The sequence below is a fragment of the Strix aluco genome, chromosome 4, assembly GCF_031877795.1.
Source record: "Strix aluco isolate bStrAlu1 chromosome 4, bStrAlu1.hap1, whole genome shotgun sequence".
Taxonomy (NCBI): domain Eukaryota; kingdom Metazoa; phylum Chordata; class Aves; order Strigiformes; family Strigidae; genus Strix; species Strix aluco.
In genome coordinates this window covers 19,126,337-19,146,674 of record NC_133934.1, presented here as the reverse complement: position 1 = coordinate 19,146,674, position 20,338 = coordinate 19,126,337, and the positions used below count along the sequence as shown (strand labels likewise).

General features: G+C 35.5%; 1 protein-coding gene across 7 annotated transcripts in view; it reads left to right on the top strand.

Moving 5' to 3' along the window:
• Nucleotides 1-20,338, top strand: part of KCNIP4 (potassium voltage-gated channel interacting protein 4) — a 441,759-nt gene that overhangs the window by 265,340 nt on the left and 156,081 nt on the right. The window contains exon 1 of one of the 7 annotated variants that reach the window (XM_074822249.1): nt 18,165-18,227. The exons of 4 other annotated variants lie outside the window; for them this stretch is intronic. The gene's annotated coding sequence lies outside the window, so the exon portion shown is untranslated. Of the gene's footprint in view, nt 1-18,164; nt 18,228-20,338 lie in introns of those variants that run through there. 2 more of the 7 variants (XM_074822248.1, XM_074822250.1) reach the window with 2 other exon arrangements.

The following is a 20,338-nucleotide window of genomic DNA, read 5'->3' as shown; positions in this document are numbered from 1 at the left end:
ATCCATACTTTATTCAGACAGTAAGAGAGTGGTGAAGCAAGTGATTGTGATCCCAATCACAATATCTCAATCACCCACCAGAAAACCACCTAAAAAGTGGCTTTATAAGAAGCTGTGCTCAAGAGAAGGGAGGTAAAGGGCTTGAGTGATAAATAAGCTTTACATGTTGACTTGGTTTAAAATAATCTTCTTTATTCCAAGCTGATGTGAAAAACTTTTTTGGGCACATTATATGGGCCAAGAGAAAATTATCTGAAATTTTATGGGAACCAGTTAAAAAAGCATTCTTGCTTAACAGAGATTGATAGTACAAATCTTTGTGGTTTTGATAAAGGCGATAAATGATCTAGTGCTTTCTCATATTTGGATTTGAACTCCTAACTCTTTGCACTAACAAATTAAATTGGCCGCGAAGTTTAAACACTTATGAGGCCTAGATTTTGAAATCTCACAGTTGTCATTAAAGAATGTTGGTATATGGATGTTTGATTAAATTTTAATATTGACAATTAAAAAAACCCAGTTTGAAATCAGTGCCTTGATAACTTGCAGTGACAACATAAAAATGAAAATTAAGGATAAAATGAAGTAAAATGTAATTTTGTATTTATTTTAATCATGTACATTTTTTAGCCATTGTACTGGGTCTGGCTGAGCCAGAATTGGTTTTCCCCTATAGCAGCCCTCATGGTGCTGTGTTTTATGTTGGGAGCTGGCAGGGTGTTGATAGCACACTGGTGTTGTGGCTACTGCTGAGTAGTGCTTACACAGCACCAAGGCTCTTTCCGACATTCCCCCCCCCCCACAGTGGGACGGGGTGGGCAAGATCTTGGGAGGGGACACAACCAGGACAGCTGACCCGCACTGACCAAAGGGATATTCCAGACCATATGACCTCTGCTCGAGTATAAAGCTGGGAAAAAGGAGGAAGGGGGTGGGGTCACCCTTGGTCCTCCGAGGCAACCACTATGCGTATTGGAGCCCTGCTTCCTGAGAAGGCCCGACATCGCCTGTTCATGGGAAGTAGAGAATAAATCTGTTTTCTTTTTGCTTCCGTGCGCGGACCTTTGCTTCGCTTCACTTATAGTAAAACTGCTTTTGTTTTACCCACAAGGGTGATTTTTTGTTTCCTATCTTCTTTCCCCTCTTTGCCCTGTTGAGAAAAAAGGGGGGAGAAGTGATAGAGCGACTTGGTGGGTACCTGGCATTTAGTCAAGGTCAAACCACCACAGCCATTAACAATGGTTTTGGAATAAATAAGTTTATATATTATGCAGATACATTTTTACAAAAAAAGCCCAGAGATTTCTTTCTGTAGCAATATATTGGACAGTTGCTTCAGTATGTTTTGTAAACCACTTAATTCAAAGTAGAGTTTTAGAAAACAGTCACAGAAATCACAAAATGTTTTTCTGCATCTTATTTATGTTGTCATAAAGTGAAGTCCATTGACCTCAAGTAAAGCTCTCTAAGCCATTTGGGAATATATTCTTAGCTAGCAATTTCTTTTGATGTTCTATACTCAAAGCCAATTCAATTTTTGTAATCCCAGACTATGCGTAAATGTGTCCATTTACAAGTGCTGAGGTATTTTATTGAGAAAAACATGAGTTTACAATCAAAACAAATAAATGATTCATATTTCTGTACTTTGTTGAGGAAATGGTTTGATTAACCGAACAAACTGGGTTGTGTTTTTTGCTAGGTACAGATATATTATTTGATATGATTTGTGGAGTCTTATGTTTTCTTGTACTGATTCAGTATAATTTTCATTTCATAGTTGAGGAAATTTTAAAATTAGCTTAGTCTACCATAAAATGTTTCTTTAGGAAAAAAGAAAATTATTTTCACACTGTGGTAATTTGATGTTCATTTTGGAGCTCCTTTTGAAACCTTAATTCATACTGAGCAATAGTTAGCCAGTGGGACCACTTAATTAAGGACTACCCAGCTCAGAGCTCCAGAAGTGAGACTTCTATTTATATCAGAATTCAAATAGAAATTAAGCAGTCCAGTAAAATTTTAAAGGTGCTTGAAACTAGAAATGGTAGGAAACTTATATTTGTTTGTTCTTTATTGACAAAATTCTTTTTCACTTTAGCTGAGGCAAAGAATCAAAGCAGGTTTTGACAAGATAATGCTGATCAGACATTGGCTTGTGTTTTAGGTACATGCTGGGTAATGTTTTTTGTTAAATGGACATGAACTTCCAAGAGTAACAAGTATAGACAGGTTGGGGAAAAAGGATGTTCACACATAAGCCATCCGTCTGTCCAGAGGGTACTTTTGCCAAGTAATTCATACTTAGGAAGGTCTGAATGCTAACATTAGGAATATTATAAATGACATCTATTAAAGTACTGGCTGTCGTAATACTAATTATGACTAACTTGTACCAGTTCTCATAATACTAATATACAGGTTCAATTAGATTCTTTACGGTGAAGTTAGAAAACCTGAATGGAACTGAAATCTCCTTACTGGCTGTATCTTAAACTATCTCTTTTGCAGATTGTCCATACAGTTGGAGGTCTTGTTCAGACTGACTCACAATTGTTGTAGCTTCCTTTGTCTATCTATCCTTCTTAATAACTACGTAGTTGATCTAGTCTGGACACATGCCTTTAGATTTCAGAAAATGTTGGCATTTCAGTCTTCTGTGCAAATCTTCATTCCTTGAAGTGAGATCATGGCACAACAGAAACCATGTTGCTTAACATTTTAACTACTTAAATGTTTTCTTTACTCTCTTTACATTTGACTCTTTCACCACATACCCTCTAACACCATTGCATTCATTGACCTTCTTGCTTTGCCTTCCATTAAGTGCAGATGTCTTGTTTCTCTAGAACTGCACTACGCACCTCACTTTTCTCCTCTCATTCTAACTTTACTCTTTCTGTATACAATTTATCCATCAAGAATGAATCTGACAGTTGTCCTCTGTTTTTTCACACTCCTGCAGAACTGTGACTTAGAACTCTGAGTTTAGAACTGGTTCACATTACACTACGGAATGAATAGAAAATTTTGCAGTGCTGTTGGTGACCTGGAGGGAAAAAAACCCCCAACACTCTGAAATACAAGCCAGGTATACCATAAGTTCTGACAGCAGAAACCACGTGGGATCCAAAAATAAAACTAGTGACAGTTGGTTTAATAATATAAAAATGAAGTAAAACCTCTTTGATGCAGCGTAATGTCACACAGCAGCCTCTGCTTACAAATTACAGTTAAAAACCAGAATCTACATTGTTCTAATACACGCAGATATTGTCACATTGCTCACTGTGATGAATACCATCAACTGGACATGGAAATTATTGTCTGTGATCTGTGAAATGGTCTTCAGTTCTAGCATCGTACTGCCCCATAATGTCTGGTGAACTTTGTAGTGTTACATTTGCATCACTGTTGATTTCTTAGGAATTTTAGGCTGTGCTTTTTTTGTGATTTCAAAATTTGAGTATTACAAGCAAAAGTGACTTTAGATGTGTACATCTATGAATTGGAATGCCATGGCCTGTGAACGTGGAGTTTTGTTTGTGTAATTCCAGCATTTATTACTAATTTTGATGGTCTCAAGAGTACAGCCATACCAATGATAACAAATAATTGTCATGACTGAGATGGTTATTTAAATACCATCGAAGATCTTCCCATTCACGTGCTATTTACTGTCCTCCCTACAAATTTTTCTGAATTTCCTCTACAAGGTTTTAAACAAAGAAATTATTCCTTTGACCAGCAGAGAGCAGCAGTGATACACTTTATAAGGACCTAACTGTGTGTCTGCTCTTGCAAAATCCTATTGCAGTTCTGAACTGGCATGAGGGCTGGACAATTGTGTACGTTTATAATGAACATGTATTTATAGGAAAAATGTTTTAAAATGAAATCAACAACAGGCAAAGTATGCCCCCTTTTAATTGCATTCATTTATAGAACCTTTTAATTTAAAATGCTTTCTGTTTATTTGTCTATATGAAAGTTACAAAGATTACTTAGCTTGAACTGTTTTTAAGTCACTTTTATTCTTAGCAGATGATTGTGTTCACATTGATGAAAATTTGCTGTGGAGTTTCTCTGCTTTTGTTGGATAGTGTCTATATTTTAATTCTTACAGTAAAATTGTAGCCCCATAAAGGTCTATAGGAGTTTTTTCCACTGACTTACATGAAATAGGGATTTCACCATTCTTGTGACATATATATTAATAGTTCATTATAAAGAGATTAATAATGTAGGGTTAAAAAAAATTCTAACAGTGCTTATTTTGGTTGTTTTCCTCTCTGATCACAAGGATACTTCTGCAATTTCACAGGCTCTGCATAGGAAGGATGCGAATCTGTTTTTCCTTTTCTGGAGTATCTAACAACACTGTTAGAGGTTTGTATTCCCTGTTCTGGCTCTGTGACTCTTGCGTGCTTGGTTGTGCAGTGGTACTCTAGAATAGATGACGCCATTCTTTTTTCTCAAGCTTTTTTGGCAAACACTGAAAATTAAAAAAAAAAAAAAAGTGCAATTTTACATCCCACTTCCCAGTGGAACTAGTTTGCAAACTAGGAAAGAAGAAGCATTAACAATGCCCCTATGCTGTCACTTTTGGAAAGAAAGTGGGATTACTGTTGGTTGACCCAGTGTTGTCTATATGTTTTGCATACATTAGCATTTTAGTTCAAATCAGGACTGTGGTTCAGGAGTGAATCTTCTGTTCCTGCTACCACATGGAGCAGCCTTACTTTCAGAGCGGTATCACTTTCAGAGGACATATAACTGGAATATATGTTTCAACCACTAATGAATATTCAGTTTTGGGACATACTGCATGTAATTCAGAGTAAAAACCCTGTGAAACATGAGTATATGTGTATGTAGGCACAACATCCCCTTGGCACCAAGTATTCTGCCACTCAAATCCACCCATACTGCACCACACCGAGGCCCCTCTGGGTAAGGGAGTTCAGGCTGCTTCATGCTTACAAATTTCAAAGAAGCTTGGGTGGCAGCTGGCATTTATCTCCTTGCACTGAATCACCTCTGTGTTATTGCCTGTAATACTGGTGTGCAGAAAATTCTGAGGTCCAAACTAGAAATGCTGTTTGAATTTAGGTCACACTAGGCTTGGGCAATGCTGCAAGTGTTAGGAATTTCTCATATTCTAAATCCAACGTGAATTGCGCTAGCTCTCCCCTTTATTGGGTCTTCAGATAACTTGTATTTAGTTCCCTTTGCTTCAGTGTTTCTATTGCAAACTAGGAGCAATCGTGTCATGGAGATTTCATAAAAGTAAATTCAGTCATGTTTATGAACCACTGAGGTCCTCTCATGATGAGCTCTGTAAAAAAGCAAATGAGCAAAATACTACTCTCTTCCTTCAGACCAGGTCTTGAACAGTGTGCAACAAATTAGTTGTGAGACCACAGACTGGATAAACAGGAGGAAAGAAAATATTAAATAGCTCTTTTTGAAATGAGTACCATCCTTTCTGTAAATGTAATGAAAAATGTCTTGAAGGAAAATAATGAAATTGTGTAATTAAAGATTGTATCAGTGTTCATATGCCCAAAGCACCTGGCTTAGAGTTCTGTGGGAAATTTAGTTCTGGCGTTCCATCACATCAATGCATGATACTGCAACCTGAGTAATATTCTTCTAACAAATTGCTTTACCACAATGCACTCAAATTAGGAATGGAACAGGTTTAATTTTTATGAAATTACAATTCTCACACTAATTATTCAATTTGATTTAATTGTGTGGAGGTTTATTAAAAAAATTACAAGAACCATTTCATGAATCAGTTGTTCATTGATCTTAACTTTTAATTTTATTAAATATAAAGGTATTACTAACTCTCATTTGCATAATCATTGTTACAGCAGTATTTGGATTGAACCAGTATTAGATTCTTACTTTGCTAGGCATAATACACTGATAGAATGATGTACAGTTCTGGACTTAAAGAGATTACTGCCTTTACAAGTAGCAAGGGCAAATTGTAGACAAGGAGACATTTAAAATGGAAGGCTAAATGAAAAAATGGGGTGCATGCAAATATCATGTTGATTCTGATTTAAGTAATTGTATTTCTAGGTGGAGTTTTGTGCAGAAAGACTTAGCTGTATAGAATTTAAAGAAGAAAAAAATTGAACAAAAATGTGATAAATAAATGTTGGATAAGGGGAGAAGAGTAGGGTAAGCCACCAGACAGAGAATGAATGAGGAAACGGGATCAAATAGCCCTAAATACAGAGAATTAACTTAGCAGGGAAGAGGTTGTTCTTCAGCATCCTTGTAAACTTAACTTTCTAAATGGTTTTGGCATTACTTTCTTGATCCTTCAAGCTTTGATTAATGTTTGTTTGCAAATTCATTAATACAGAGTGTAAAAATAAAATTCATTTAAAAGGAGAGATTAAATTATAATTCCCACATTTGCTACAGTCAGCCACTAGTGGAAGACTCTGCATGTAAATGTTTTTTATGGACACACCCAGTGTGATATAAATAACAATACAGATGAGGGGATGATTAAGCATGAAAGTGCATATTTTCACCTTATTTCTCAATTTTCTTGTTTCTCAAGAGTTGTTTAAACAAATAGGGCTGTTGCCTGTTTCATTTCAGTTTCTGGTTTGCCAGGATGTCTGAGCACTGGGGTTGGCTGCTCCTACTTCTGCCTTGGACAGGTTCCGTACGCAGACCGTGCTACCCTGTACATCCCCCACCTGATAATTGTCTTGTGGAGACCTCACTAGTGTCTGCTTCATGTTGCTTTGAAAATCCCCCCTACCTTTCAGATGGAGCAATTTTGTTGATTATTATTTTGACCAAATGAGTCTGCTGAGATGATAGGCAGAGAGAAATCAGTGGGCATAAGCAGAGATTGTCGCAGCACCTTATGGGGTGGGTTAACCGTTATGGATGAAATAAGAAATTGTACAGGACCTAAAATTAACCTTCTACCCACCTAGTGTCAAGCCGTCACCACCACCAACACCCCTGTCTTTTGCTTGTTTGTTGCTTTTTCACCCAGGTGGAAACTTTTGAGGTATATCAAGTTACAATAAGAAGGTGTGTGCTTGCTTTCTACTTGCGGATACTCTGAAGGAATCGAAACATCTCACAGTTCTCTAATGAGATTTTCATACCTTTTTTTTTTGGTGACCTGTAAGGTCCTTGTGGTCTGCATACATATCTGAGCTTGGTTTAAAAAAAAAAAAATATGACGCCCAAATCTAGGTTCTGATAAATGAAGTCTAGGAAAACTGCCCTGAAAGTCAGATATTCTGTTATTTTGGGTCAAGGATCAATATGCCATTTTGTAGTTGGATTTCTTTTTGTAAAGACATTCTTGGTTTGTTTATTTCTGTTTTATTTAAAGTGACATAACATCAGTATCTCCGTTGTCCACGCAGGGACAGCATTACAGACTTTCTCTAATAGTAATTAACATATTTTTCAAAGATATTAATAGAAAGAGAACTGTGAGGATGACCATGATAGTATTATGTATCTACTTGCTGAAACAAGTTGCTTATTATAATTCATATCTATATTACCTTTTATTGTATGCAATTAAGTTAGCTAGAATTAATGGTGGATTGTATGTTTCTTATTAATTATTTATTAATAAATATAGCTGTAATAATGCAAGTAAACTGTTTGGAATTTTTGTACTCTCCATGGGATTGCCCACAAATACTGTTCTTTGTAGATTACATTTTGCATATATCTGATGAGCAATATGTAAAAGAATACTACAATTATTTTCCTTTTGAGTAGCTTATAACTTCTCATGCTCATACTTTTTCTTAATCTGCCTTCACAAACTAACTTTGACTTCTGTTTTTACTTCATGTTTTAGTTCCTCCTTGCAGCTATTCATTACACAAAAGAATGAGCAAACCACCATGATTTACTTTAATCTTTAGCCTATTAAATCTTGCACTTGAAGGTCAAATTTAAGCAGAGGCAAATCTATGCTTCTTTAATAAACTTTAATTCTACAAATAAAATGTGATTGAAACTAAATTGTAGTAGGATTTCATTTTAGAATTTCTTTCTTCTTCATCTGGTAAATATTGGTTGAAGGGAGGATAATGAGAATCTGAAGTTACTTGTTCCCCAGAGTACAGGCATCGTTTTCATATGGCTTTGTTAGAATGTTACAAGAAGATATCTGGTAAAAATACTAAAACTATGAGCTTATAGCAGGAAAAGAAAAAGTCAGTGAAGGGTAACAGAAATTATTAGTAATACGAGGAAGCTTTCAGTGTAAAGCAAGATGAGAAGAAACCCATTGTTTGCTCTAATTACGTTTCAAAAAGGGAAACATTGCCAGACTTAACTTTTTAAATCAAGAGTTTATTCCTTTCTAGAAAAACTGACTGGGAATTTTAAGTTTAATAAAAAAGGATTGGATGCAGTTAGGTGGCCTTTATTATGTGTTAAAACAAACCACAGAATTGTAAGTGATATTTCTGATTATAAAACTATGAAAAAATAAAACAAAATAAAACAATCATGCTTTTTAAAGCAATTTCTATCTTACAGATAGGATATGGGAAGAAAGAATGCAGAAATTTTCAGAAAAGGCTTTGAAAAGCTTTGAAACATTTCTAATGTAATTATCTAGGAATATATTTTCCAACAGAGAGTATGCCAAAAATAAGTTTGCTAAGCTGTACCATGTATAAATTAAGAAAAAAACATTCTCGGCCCAACTATTTATTTCTTAAAGTCAGAGATGTCAGTGGGAATCCATTAGACCAATGTTGAGTATTTCTGGGAAAAAAATGCTGAAAGTAGTTTTAAAGAAATTTAAGAATAACACTGTCACAAGAAATTTCCATGCAATGAAAGAAAGAAAAGATTTTTCCCCTCTATTACTCTTATAATCTAATGACTCTTATTTTATGGGTGATAATTTACAGGAAAAAATGCAAGCGTTGCTTTGAAAAAAAGACTTTCTTTTGTGCTATATGAAACAGACAACATGGACAACCAATAGGTGTATTAGTGGGCAGATCAGGGGCACCTGCTTAATTAATTAAGATTTTTTCTGAGCTACACTTGGGCTGTGGGTTGTAGTTCAGAGGGTTTTGGTCTAGTGTCTTCAATCATCTTGGCCCTTTCTGCAGGGAAAAGGTTGGCTTCAGCAAGGCAGCATGGTATCTAGAAGCAGAAAATTTGTTCAAAAAGGAAAGGAAGGAGTCCTTCTGTTTCAGAGGTGAGTGAAACTGGTGGATTTGTCTGTCTGTAGCTGATGAGGTGGCTGGATGAGATGCCAGCTGAGCGTCACGGGTAGTCAGTTTTCTGGAGAATGGGTGAAATAGGCTTGAATTTTCACAGACAGAGGAAAAGATGAGACTTGATCGCTCAAATCTAGTTGCTTAGCTAATATGTATTAGGTGAGAGTGGGATGGACTAAATTGCCCATGGAAAATATAAGAAGTGATCTCTGTGTTACCTTCTAAAGAAGAAGTTTGCATGCATATGGTTCAGCTATTTAGGCTGTAGCCATTGGTATGGGGTCCTTCTAGTGTCTTGAGTCCTGAAGAAAAGCAGGATAGGAAATATCTTTCTCTTCAGTGCTTGGTGTTGGACTGTTCACGTAAAGCTTGACTCAATTTAGTGAATCTATCTAAATGTTCAGTGTGATGCGCTTCTGGCTTTGTGTGAGGTGTCTTGGTGGATACACTCAAAGGCATCTTGGTGGACAAAGGCAACTGAATTCACCTCAGAAAGCATTAAAAACCTTCCCCTAGTCCCAAAGTGCAGCAGATGCTGGATACAAGGGAAACATGGGTTTCAGGACTCAGGCTTTAAAAGAAATATTCTCAAAAGTTTCATCTAGGGAAATAAATCAGGTTACTGTGACAGATAAAATGTTTTGTGAAAAGGAAGCAAAGCTAGCAATTAAGAAGCAAGGCTGTGCGATGTATTGATGATGGAGCTGCAGGAGGGAGGAGGAATAATTTATGGTGCTGCAGCTGTGTGAACTAGAAGTACTCCAAGAATTTGTGTCTTTACCTGACTTTTGCAGGGAAGTTACTCTATTGTTTACTAGTTTTGGAGGTGAAAACTTAAGCCTCTTTAATGGCATATACAAACTTCGGTGTACTGCTTCGATGTGTTAAAGTGTCAGAAAACTTGTTTTTATGCTCAGGTTGCTCTAATTAAATATAAATCTGCTTAAAAAGGATTTAATTAGAGTAGAGCAAGCATTCTGCAGACATTTTAATATGTTTAAATTGGCTATATTGCTTTGGTTAGTACATAAATTTATAGTTAAACTATAAACAGATTATCTCTTTTTGTTACTTTAAGCTGTTATCTGGAAGTCTGTATCCTCTTGCTATATTGTAATTGCCAAGTAAAAAGTAGATTGATTAATGTTGTTTCAGAAGCTTTTTAAATACATTTCATGGTATTACCAGTTCCATAACTGTTACTTGTGACTAGTCAGCTGGGAGAAGTCATTATGTACCGGATTTTAAGAATTTCTCATGTGCTGGCATTGATATTTATGTTAAAGTTGTTTCAATCCTGTATACAAAACTAGATTTACACAGTGAACAAGTTCTTAGAGATCTTATACCTCCTGTCTAATGAAGAGTTAAAAGTTATTTTGCCAGAAGAGTTATAAGATCAAAGGGCTAAAAAATGTCTACAGAAGCAATATAGCATTTTAAAATGTTAAGAATGTGGAAATAAAGAAGAGTAGAAATAAGTATTTGTTACAGTTGCAGAAATCTTAAAGCTACTGAGTTTTTATTTTACCTTTAATGAAGCATTACAGACTGCCTTGGGGTGAAACAAATGGAGTCCTACAAAGTCTTTATTGAGTTCTGTAGAAATAATGCAAAACCTGTAACAAGATGCAAACTTTTGTTAGGCTTGGGAGTCTGTTACCTCCATGATTTCTTTTTTGTCCAATATTTAACCTAATGACTTTTATTGTATACATTCATCATTCCCAAGTGCAAAGCCTGTGGCTGTGGTGGAAGAACTGACTTATTTTGTCAGGGTGAGGGGTGTGTGTATCTCTAGGGAAAACAAGCTGCTGCTGATCAGCTGTCATTAAAACTGTTACTGTATTTTAAGCTAGAGTTCACATCTGAAACTTACTTGCTCTCAGCATGACCGTAGAATGATTATGTATATATACACCTAGATATATATTATTATGAGCATATATATCTAAAGTTACAGTTTTGTGTTTTTTTATCAGTCAAATTTAACTTGAAGTCTAATTTGCCACTGGAATTGAAAAGAAGGCAATAGCAGCCCTTATGAAGAGCAGCATGGTAAAGAATAAATAAAAATGGTTATGGCTCATTGATTCTCCTTTGGAGAGAGCAAAGATATATATTGAAAATATAATACATTGCAATATATTTCTACATTCCTACATGAGACCAGAAAAATATAGACTTTCTCTTTTACTACCCAGCTAGGAATGCAATTTCTTTAATGTAGAGAACAATATATACTTCTCTCCTTTTTGTAATGTATGTTTTTCTGCTTGAAGCAGATGGGATTCTGCTCTCTCCCCCACCAATTCTTCAGACTTTCTTTCAGTAACTCTCGGGTATAACCATAACCTTAGAACATCAGAAGTATGGAGCTGGAGTCAGTGTCAAGAAAAGCATATACGACTCTGGTTTCAAGGCTGATGGGCAGTACTTGCATAGATGAATACCAAGAATAGTATCTGTTTTTTTCAGAACCTTCCATGATCACAGTTCACCATTTTCCTTATGCTACATTAATTTAATAGCTTACGCTGTGTGGGGGTTCCTAGTAGCTAGCCCAAGTCTCCTTTATTAAAAGGTAAGCCAATTACTTCTCATGCTGCCTTAGACATGGAAACCTTCTAATTGTTCATTCTTATTGTAATACCATTTCAAACACTTTGAATACTGTTGCCATGTATCTGCTCCCTTTTTTTCTCCCTAAGTCCAGCCCTTCCTCATAGATCACAGTTTCTAAGCTTAGTAATTTTCTTGTCATACTCTGTTTGGTCTAAATTTATGTGTGTCTTTGAGTAAAACTTGTCAGAGTAATCCAGCAGAGGATTCTCCTGCAGCTCATCACAGTCAACAGAGCAGAGAGTTTGTACATTGTATAGTTCAATCCAGTTATCAGAACCTTCTCTGCAGAACTGCTGCTTAGCCATTTATTTCCCAGTCTTTTTTTTTTTTTTTTTCTTAAATGCGTGATCTGCTTTTGCAGGATTTTTGTTGACACTCTGCATTTAAAGTGTTAAGTATAAAACTTGTAGAAGATCTTCAGATGAAACACTAAAGATTGGGAAGTAAGAGATTTTTAAGAATATGGAACTTTCCAAGGCACTATTAAACATTTCATTTTATATATATATATATATATATATAAAAAAGTAAAAATACAAACAGGTTAGAAAATTAAGATTCAACATTACATTGTCAATACTAAAAATATTCTGAGGGAAAAATCATTCCAAAGAATAACAATAAATCCACCAGGCTAATAAGGTAATGGTTAGGTTTTATTTTCATTTATCTTGATAGTCATTCTCTTATATGTATTTGCAAAAATTCAAGTAGGAATATGCTTTGACATATCATAGCTTACTTTTATTTATAGGTTTTATTGCGCTTGTTTTCAGGGATTATTTAGGTGTTCTCAGTGACTGTACTGTCATTTCACTGTATATGCCAAAACTCATCTCTGTCAGTCACATGCTTGTATAAGCCTTCCCATCTAAACTCAAGTAACTCTGCAGAACTTGCCCTCTCTACTGAATTTAGTGCTCAAACATCTCTAAAATATGTCCTCTAGACTCTTCAATGGAGTCCTTTTAAACATACAGTCAAAAATGTAAGATTTGTTTAATAATCAACTTTTTTTAATGTTAGCATAGTTGAGAATCTCTTAATATTACACTGCATTATATAAAATGCATAGTGACTTAAACATCACAATAATTGCTCTTTTTGTTTGTGCTGCAAGGAGCTAGGATATCTAGCCCTATGGAGAAGGGCCCAATCTGTCAGCTCACCATTCACCAGTCCTTCCTTTCCCCTCTGTTTCTGGCTGTATAATCCCATCACTTGTTCTGCACTAGTTCTGTTCGTTTTCTGTTCATGTGCTAAACCAATTCAGTTCAGTAATCTGCAGAAAACTACCTCAGCATAGAAAGTGATTCTTCCCCCCAGCCCCCGCCCCGGCCCCTTTGTGTTGATGGTTAAATAAGTTTACTGTGCAATCGGGCAAGTACCACAGCTAATAACAGAGAGCAGTCAGGGTCACAGTGAGAAGAGGGAGAGGAACGGTGTTACCCTTTTTGCAGTAGTGAACCACTTGATCAGTTCTTTTGCAGTGTAGAGACTCTAATTAGTGTCTTGAATTTAGACGTCAAATTTGTCATGACAACTAAGCTAGGCAGTCTTAATACTATCCTATAGATCACTAGTGTATTTTCTTTCTATCTTATTTTTGATTTGGCACATCTATTCCTGAGTATAAGGAGAGCAGCTTTTGTATTTTGAAAATCGCTTAGCCCTTCAGAATACTTTTGTCAAAAGACAATACCAAGGAAGAAGATCAGAGTAGAAAGATGAAGTCATAAACCAGGTGGAAGCTGACTGTTCTGCTCTGTAAGAAAAATGGAGCTAGTAAAGAGATCATCTAAAAATATGCAAATTTGGTGGAAAGCACAAGGAAGTAGTTAAAAAGGTTAGACTGAGATTATAAATATTACCTAACTGCAAGTGTTACCTGTCTTTTCCACAAGTGGATGTTAATTTTCTCAGGTAACTAAAATGTATCTTTTCTGCTTCTTGAAATCAGACTTGCAAGTATCTCTGAAATCACTTTTTGAATTGTTCTGTACTAACAGCATGAACAAAAAAAGCTATTATAGGGATTTCAAAAGAAATGTGTTTCTTACTGCTTTCTTATTTTATATTTAAGGATAGTATGAATAAAATAATTATCAGTTATACTATTATATGATGCATAATGTGGTGTTATAAAAGTGCTTACATTATCAAGAGTTCCCACACAGTGATAAATGAGATGCCACCTCATTTCAGTAGATCTAGCACACGTAATAAATTTGTAGAGACAGAAAATTTCAAAGAAAATAACTTACAGCAAATAAACCTAAAAAATATAACCTCTCTAAATTGTCTGTCAGCAGTTCAGGATTTACCTGGATTATGCAATTTATTTCTTCTTGTGCTGCCTTTTATCAAGCTGTTTGAAAGGAATCTCTACTTTGAAAGTAGCTGCATTGGCTTTTTGATGTGCATTATTAGTATAGTCAGCAGTAGGATGAATAGATCAGATTTCTGTCAATAATTCTCAAATCTCCAAATGAATATAATCTCTCAGTGTCTTGGTCAGTTATTTCTTGGGGCAACCCATTACACGGTTAGTAAAGGATATTTCGCAATTTTTCTCTGAGTTTTTCTTTAACATTTATCACCCTATTGTGAACATATAATTAGTAGAAATGAATGATTAAATACCTTTCAGTCCTGGTTTTAGTTTTGCTTTGATTTAGGAATACAGGGGGTAATATAGGGGTTAATGTCAAAGATTCTTCTCATTTTAAATCCAGTCTTTGTGAGTGGCCTTGACAATGGTTAAGGAAGGTGTGAAAGAACACAAAAATCGTGTTACTGGCACTTCCCCAGTATTCCAGTCCCAAACGATGTGTATCTTGGGGACTTCTAAAGTCAGAAGATATCGCCTCTCTGTATTTAATGTCTCTGGAGGGATTTTTTTTTTCTTCTGTTCCTTGTCTTGTAACTTTTTAACCTGTACAACTGTCTCTTGGCAAAGAGTTCCACAACATAACTATCTAAATAATGCGTGAAGAAGTAGAACTTTTTGTTTTTCAAACTTTTTACCAGTTTAGCACACAAAGCATCATAACCAGTTTCACAGGGTGCACTGCTCTTCATGTGTACTGAAAATATGGGTGTTTTATATCTGAAATGTATGTAGAAACATTTAAAATTGTAGATGTTTTACTTGACAGAGCTCCACATGAAACTTGTTGGCACTGTGGTTTTTCATGTTTTGTCATTTTTTCATTTGTCTTTATAATTAAAAAACCTAAATACTGCTGCCAGTGAATCTTAGGTTTCCAATCCAACCTGTTTTCCAGTGGGAAGGATATTAATTTGGAAAGTACCTAGAAATGCTACACTTCAAACTTGTGCTGATAAATACTTTTTAACAAAACCTTCCCTCTACAACCACCAGGAGTGCAAGTCCACTGTCAATTTCTGTTGAAAAACTCTACTATAAATGGTTCTTGGCTCTGACAAGTATTGTAATCACCATAATGAAGTCTAAGTTTTAGGCATACATTACTCCTTTGGAGGATGTATGAACAATTTGTTAACATTGAAAACTAAGCTTGCTCACTAGGGGGTTACAAACTGCCAAAGACGTTATTTCTTTAAAACTGTGCTTAGATGTCTTTGTTCTGACAGTTCATTATTTTTTTAGCAAACAAACAAGATTTTAAGGAAAAGCTAACCATTTCAAATAATGCCTTTTGAGTCTCCAAATGTTTTCCATAGCTTAGATGTTTTTTAGATCAGAACTAAATGCATCTATTTCATGTTCTGAGAAAATGTCTAGAATGTTTTTTGTTTGTTTTCTTACAAAGTCAGAAGCATTACAGAGTGTGCAAGCACACAATAGCTAAAACAATTCTATATACTGCAACTTTTCTTGGAAAAAAAGAAGTAAAATATTCTAGGAGTTGATTTCCTATTTATTTCTTATTTTACTGAATATTTTAACTCCTGCTTTGAAGATACTCCACAAAACATCTTCAGAGCTACTCTTTAGGAAGGAAAGCTCATCTTTTGTTTTGTGACTGCATAACGTTTGAGTGACTGGGTAGCAAGTCTGATGTGACCTCTAGTGTATTATTCTACTTTTATAATCCTTTTGCTGTTTCCTTTTGATTTCTACAAGTTTTTTAGTCTGCATATATTTCTCACCATGACTGAATTTTACAGCGTTATGTGTGGCAAAGTTAGAGGTAGGTAAGTTTGACCTACACAGCTGTGCTGCCAAAAGTCATTACCATGGAATCTGTTATGCTGGAAAAAGTGGTTTTATGCTGTTTCACTTGGGAAGTGAACTGTGACTGGGATTGCCTACTTTAGCAGAACTGAAGCTCAGCAGCTGCCCTGCTGCGGCTGGATTAGCAGCCCTTTGTCCGTGCTGTGCGTCATACAGCTGCATGAGCGAAACCGTTTTGGTAGGTGAAGTCTAACATCTAAATTGTAAGCTCTTTGAACCAGAAATCATGCCCACCTCCCTCCTTCCACTTCTTGCCTGAACACACTTTTTTTTTTACCTCAGTAGTCCACGTAAATTTTTGAGTTACCTACTATTGCCACTAATGTTCATGAGACCGAGTAGATCTTCTGCAAAGGCTGAGAATGTGAACCAAAGGAAATAGCATCTTACAACACAGTCTGCTTACTGAAATACTGCTTTTACCAGCAATGGATGGTAGAAGTCAAGATCTCAGTGAAATGGGATCCTTACCCAGAATAACACACGGACTTAAATGTAGTTGATGTCCTGTGGCTGTTTCCCTAGACTGTTATTTATTTTTTAATTCTGTACAAAACCAAGGCTGCTCTGAATAGCCACTGCATGCGTTTATTGCAGCATTCAGGAAGCTGCTGAGAAGAAATAAATAGTGCTGTTACTTGGTTAATCCTTGAGGTTACTTCAGAACTACTGCAACTCGGGTGTGTTGGGGCAGGGGTCCATCCACGGTTATGACCTAGTTCGTTCATTTAGGGTTTGGGTTTTTTTATGGGAGAGTTCCATGTTACAACCAACTGTGGAAATAGAGGCACACAATTTATGCTGCACCTTGAATACCTTTCTGAAACCTCACAACTGACATGTGAAAGTCATTAATTGCCATCAAGGTTAGAGGAGGGTTACTGGAATCTGACATGCCAGACTGCAAGAGTAGTTTATTTGTCACTCCAGGCAACGTCCTGGTACATGCTTAGTGTTACAGTGTACAAGGAGAATCAAGAAGAGAATACTCACTCCGGAGCAGAAATTTGAGGAGAAAATGCTGAAGTGCTGAGCTGGAATAGCTATTTTTGGTGCTCTAAGGCCAGCTAAACTGATTTCAACTGCTTGCTCTGGGAAACCTCTCTTGAGCAAAAGAACCAGAAGTGCTCTTTGGGTCCTTTACCTCTTAGGTCAGGCTTATCGTTCTGGTTAGAATACCATCTGTGATTTTAGATTAAAGGAAAACAGTGCTTCAGTTTTCTGATACTGAATTAACATTATGTAATTCGTTGTTACGTTGACCCCAAGATTTATTTATAATGTGATGTGGTAATTTCACATAATCACAGAATCATCTAGGTTGGAAAAGACCTTGAAAATCACCTAGTCCAACCCTTAATCTAACATTCACAGTTATCAACAAATTTGAGATATAAAATAATAATTTAATACATTGATTTATCAAGTAATTCTCCTATTGTGACCTTCATTATTCCATTTTAATTATTTTGTAATAGTTTTTATAGTAGCTTTGTTCAATGTTGATATTTGCTCGCTCATTAATTTTCAGAAAGCCCATTAAGACAAAACTGATTTATTATTGCTGATTGCAGAATAGGTCAGTAACTTCAAAAATTGAAAACAATAAATTCAAGAAAATTCTAATTGATCACAAAGGCTTCATGCCTGGATATTTTAACAAGGTAAAAACCCCCCAAAACTTTAGCCTCTTTCCACTTCTAAATAGGACATTTTAACTTAACTGATGTTAAGGATATAGTAATATCAGATATACTCCCAGTGATAAATTCTATACTGTTATATGTGAAAGTTTTGGAATTGATAACTAATTCTTCTCAACTATTTAAATAGTTGATCCTCATCTGATTAATCTAAAATATTAAAACCTCCCTAACGCTGTGATCTTAGTTTAATTGCCTCTCTTCTGTCCCTGTGCAACTATTTTATTGACTCATTTGAAGCATTCAAGAGATTAGTGGGGTATAATTTTTTTTATGTCACGGAAATATCCTGGCTTGACCTTATTCAGAGATTATTATGTGTTCCTACCTCTAAACAGCACAGTCCATAAATTTCCCGTGCAAGTCTTGCATGCTTTGTCTTCAGGCTTATTGACTCTACTACGGTAACTCCTCAAGGTAAAAGACCTCCTTGTCTTAATTTTTTTTAAGCTTACAGATTGGTTGGGTTTTTGTTCTTTTTTTCTGTTAAGAAAACAGTCTTTTTGAAAATGTTTGAATACGTAGCCATAATACTTTCTGATATCTCTTGACTTTCCCATGCTGTAGTTTATATCAAATTTTAATATTTTCTCCCTGGTGCTAAGCTCAATTAACTAATGAAAACGTATGTGTGAGCATCTTAGGAGTCACTGTCAAGCTCATGAGACATTGATGGTCTTCTAAGGTGTTTGGAATGATGCAGTCAGAATAAACCCTTAGAAATAATGTATTTTACAAGTATGTATTCAAAAGCTGTTTGAATCATGGTTTATATTAATAATGACACAAGGAATAAAATCAACTTGTTTATCACAATCCATTGTTCCTAATGTTGCAGTTGTTAAATTGATGTGTTTAGGTATTGGCACTTGCTCCTGAGTGGGAACATCGCCCTCTGACGTGTTTGACTTTCTCCTTTCTCATCCATTCTCATGTACTATGCTAGGATGAATGACTGTATTATGGGATGTCATAGACTGCATATGTATGGTGACAAAACTTGTACAGCATGACAATACAGTGCCCCCAAATACAATATCACCTGGAAGTTGAAAAACGTAGTGAAAAAAAAGGGGGGTAGTGGTGACACTATATTTTAACTTTTAATAATGAAATATCTTTTTCTGATTCTTCTTTTCTCCATGTAAAGTGATAGTCTCTATTAAAAATAGATCAGATTCTCCTAGTTCGTGCTTCCCAGTTTTGACAAACTATATGAAATTCTACATATTTTCTCTTGTTCCACAAAATTAAAAGTATGCAGCCATATCAGATTTTGTTCATACACTTGTTTGATTACAAAACAAGGGGAAAGGGAAGGAATAGAAAAGGAAAAGAATAAAAGAAAACCAAAACCACAACCTGGATATGACTGACCAGACTAGGTAAAAATAAAAACATAAAATCAAAATCAGTGCTATCAGATTTGAGAACAAATTTAGAAATCTTTATTCTGTCTTTTCTTGTATGCTTTCTTGCCATTTTACTCTACTGTATTTCTTCTGCCTTTGTTTCTATGTTTCTCTTTTAATGCTCCCCCTACAATGCCCTGTTCTAGTCTCCATTCTCTTAATATAACAATTCCCATTTTTGAATGCTCAGTCTGCTAATCAAAGTACTCTTTCTCTGTCCAACATGTGTGTTTTTAGCTGTGATCATATAATATTTTTTTTTGTGACTGTTTTCCTATAAGTTTTCCAGTGGCCATTTGCTTACTCTCTTCTTTCAGTGATCTGACTGAAGTTCACTTACAGGAACTATTTTTTTTTCTCAGGGAAAAAGTTTTAATTTGTGCCATCACATACTGAAAATCTAACTAGTTGCTTTGCCATCAGTCTGAGAGTATTTACAGCACCTAAATCAGTTGGAGGAGCAGTAGATATTGCAACATGATGTTGGGGAATTACTGTTAAACAGTCATTTTTATATCTCTGTCTTAAAAAAAAAATCCATAAAAATTTGATTGTTTTTGCCTTAACTAATGATGGTTTATTGGTTTTCCTCATTATTGGGTAAAAGTGCATTTTAACTAAAGATTGTAGCACAAATTTCAAAAGACGAGCTGCTTTCCAGCGGGATGTATTTTTTTCTCACTCGTGTGTCAGAAATTTCCATTCTGAAGATGCAGTTGTAAAATTTTGTAGTACTCACTTTCACGTCTTACTTAGTTTAGAGTATTACCGAATTTTTCTGAGATTATTAGATTGGAATCAGATGAAATTTTAACCTCTTATCATATTAAGAATGAAAAAATAGCTTTATTTCCCAGGATTTCCTTGTGGCATAATCTGGTATGTGCAATTCTGATCTACTGATCAATTTGCTGTAGATACTACAGTAGCTATGGGTCTTGAGAATGGGCCTTTATAGGAAAAGAGGTTGACGAACTTGTTCAAATAGGGAATATATAGATGGAGAAAGTGCAGCAGGGACAAAAATACCAAAGAGAGAAAAGAAACTTACTGGTCAAGATGGACTTCAAAATTGAGTGAAGGTATCAGCTGAAATAATAGCCTGGTAGATACAGC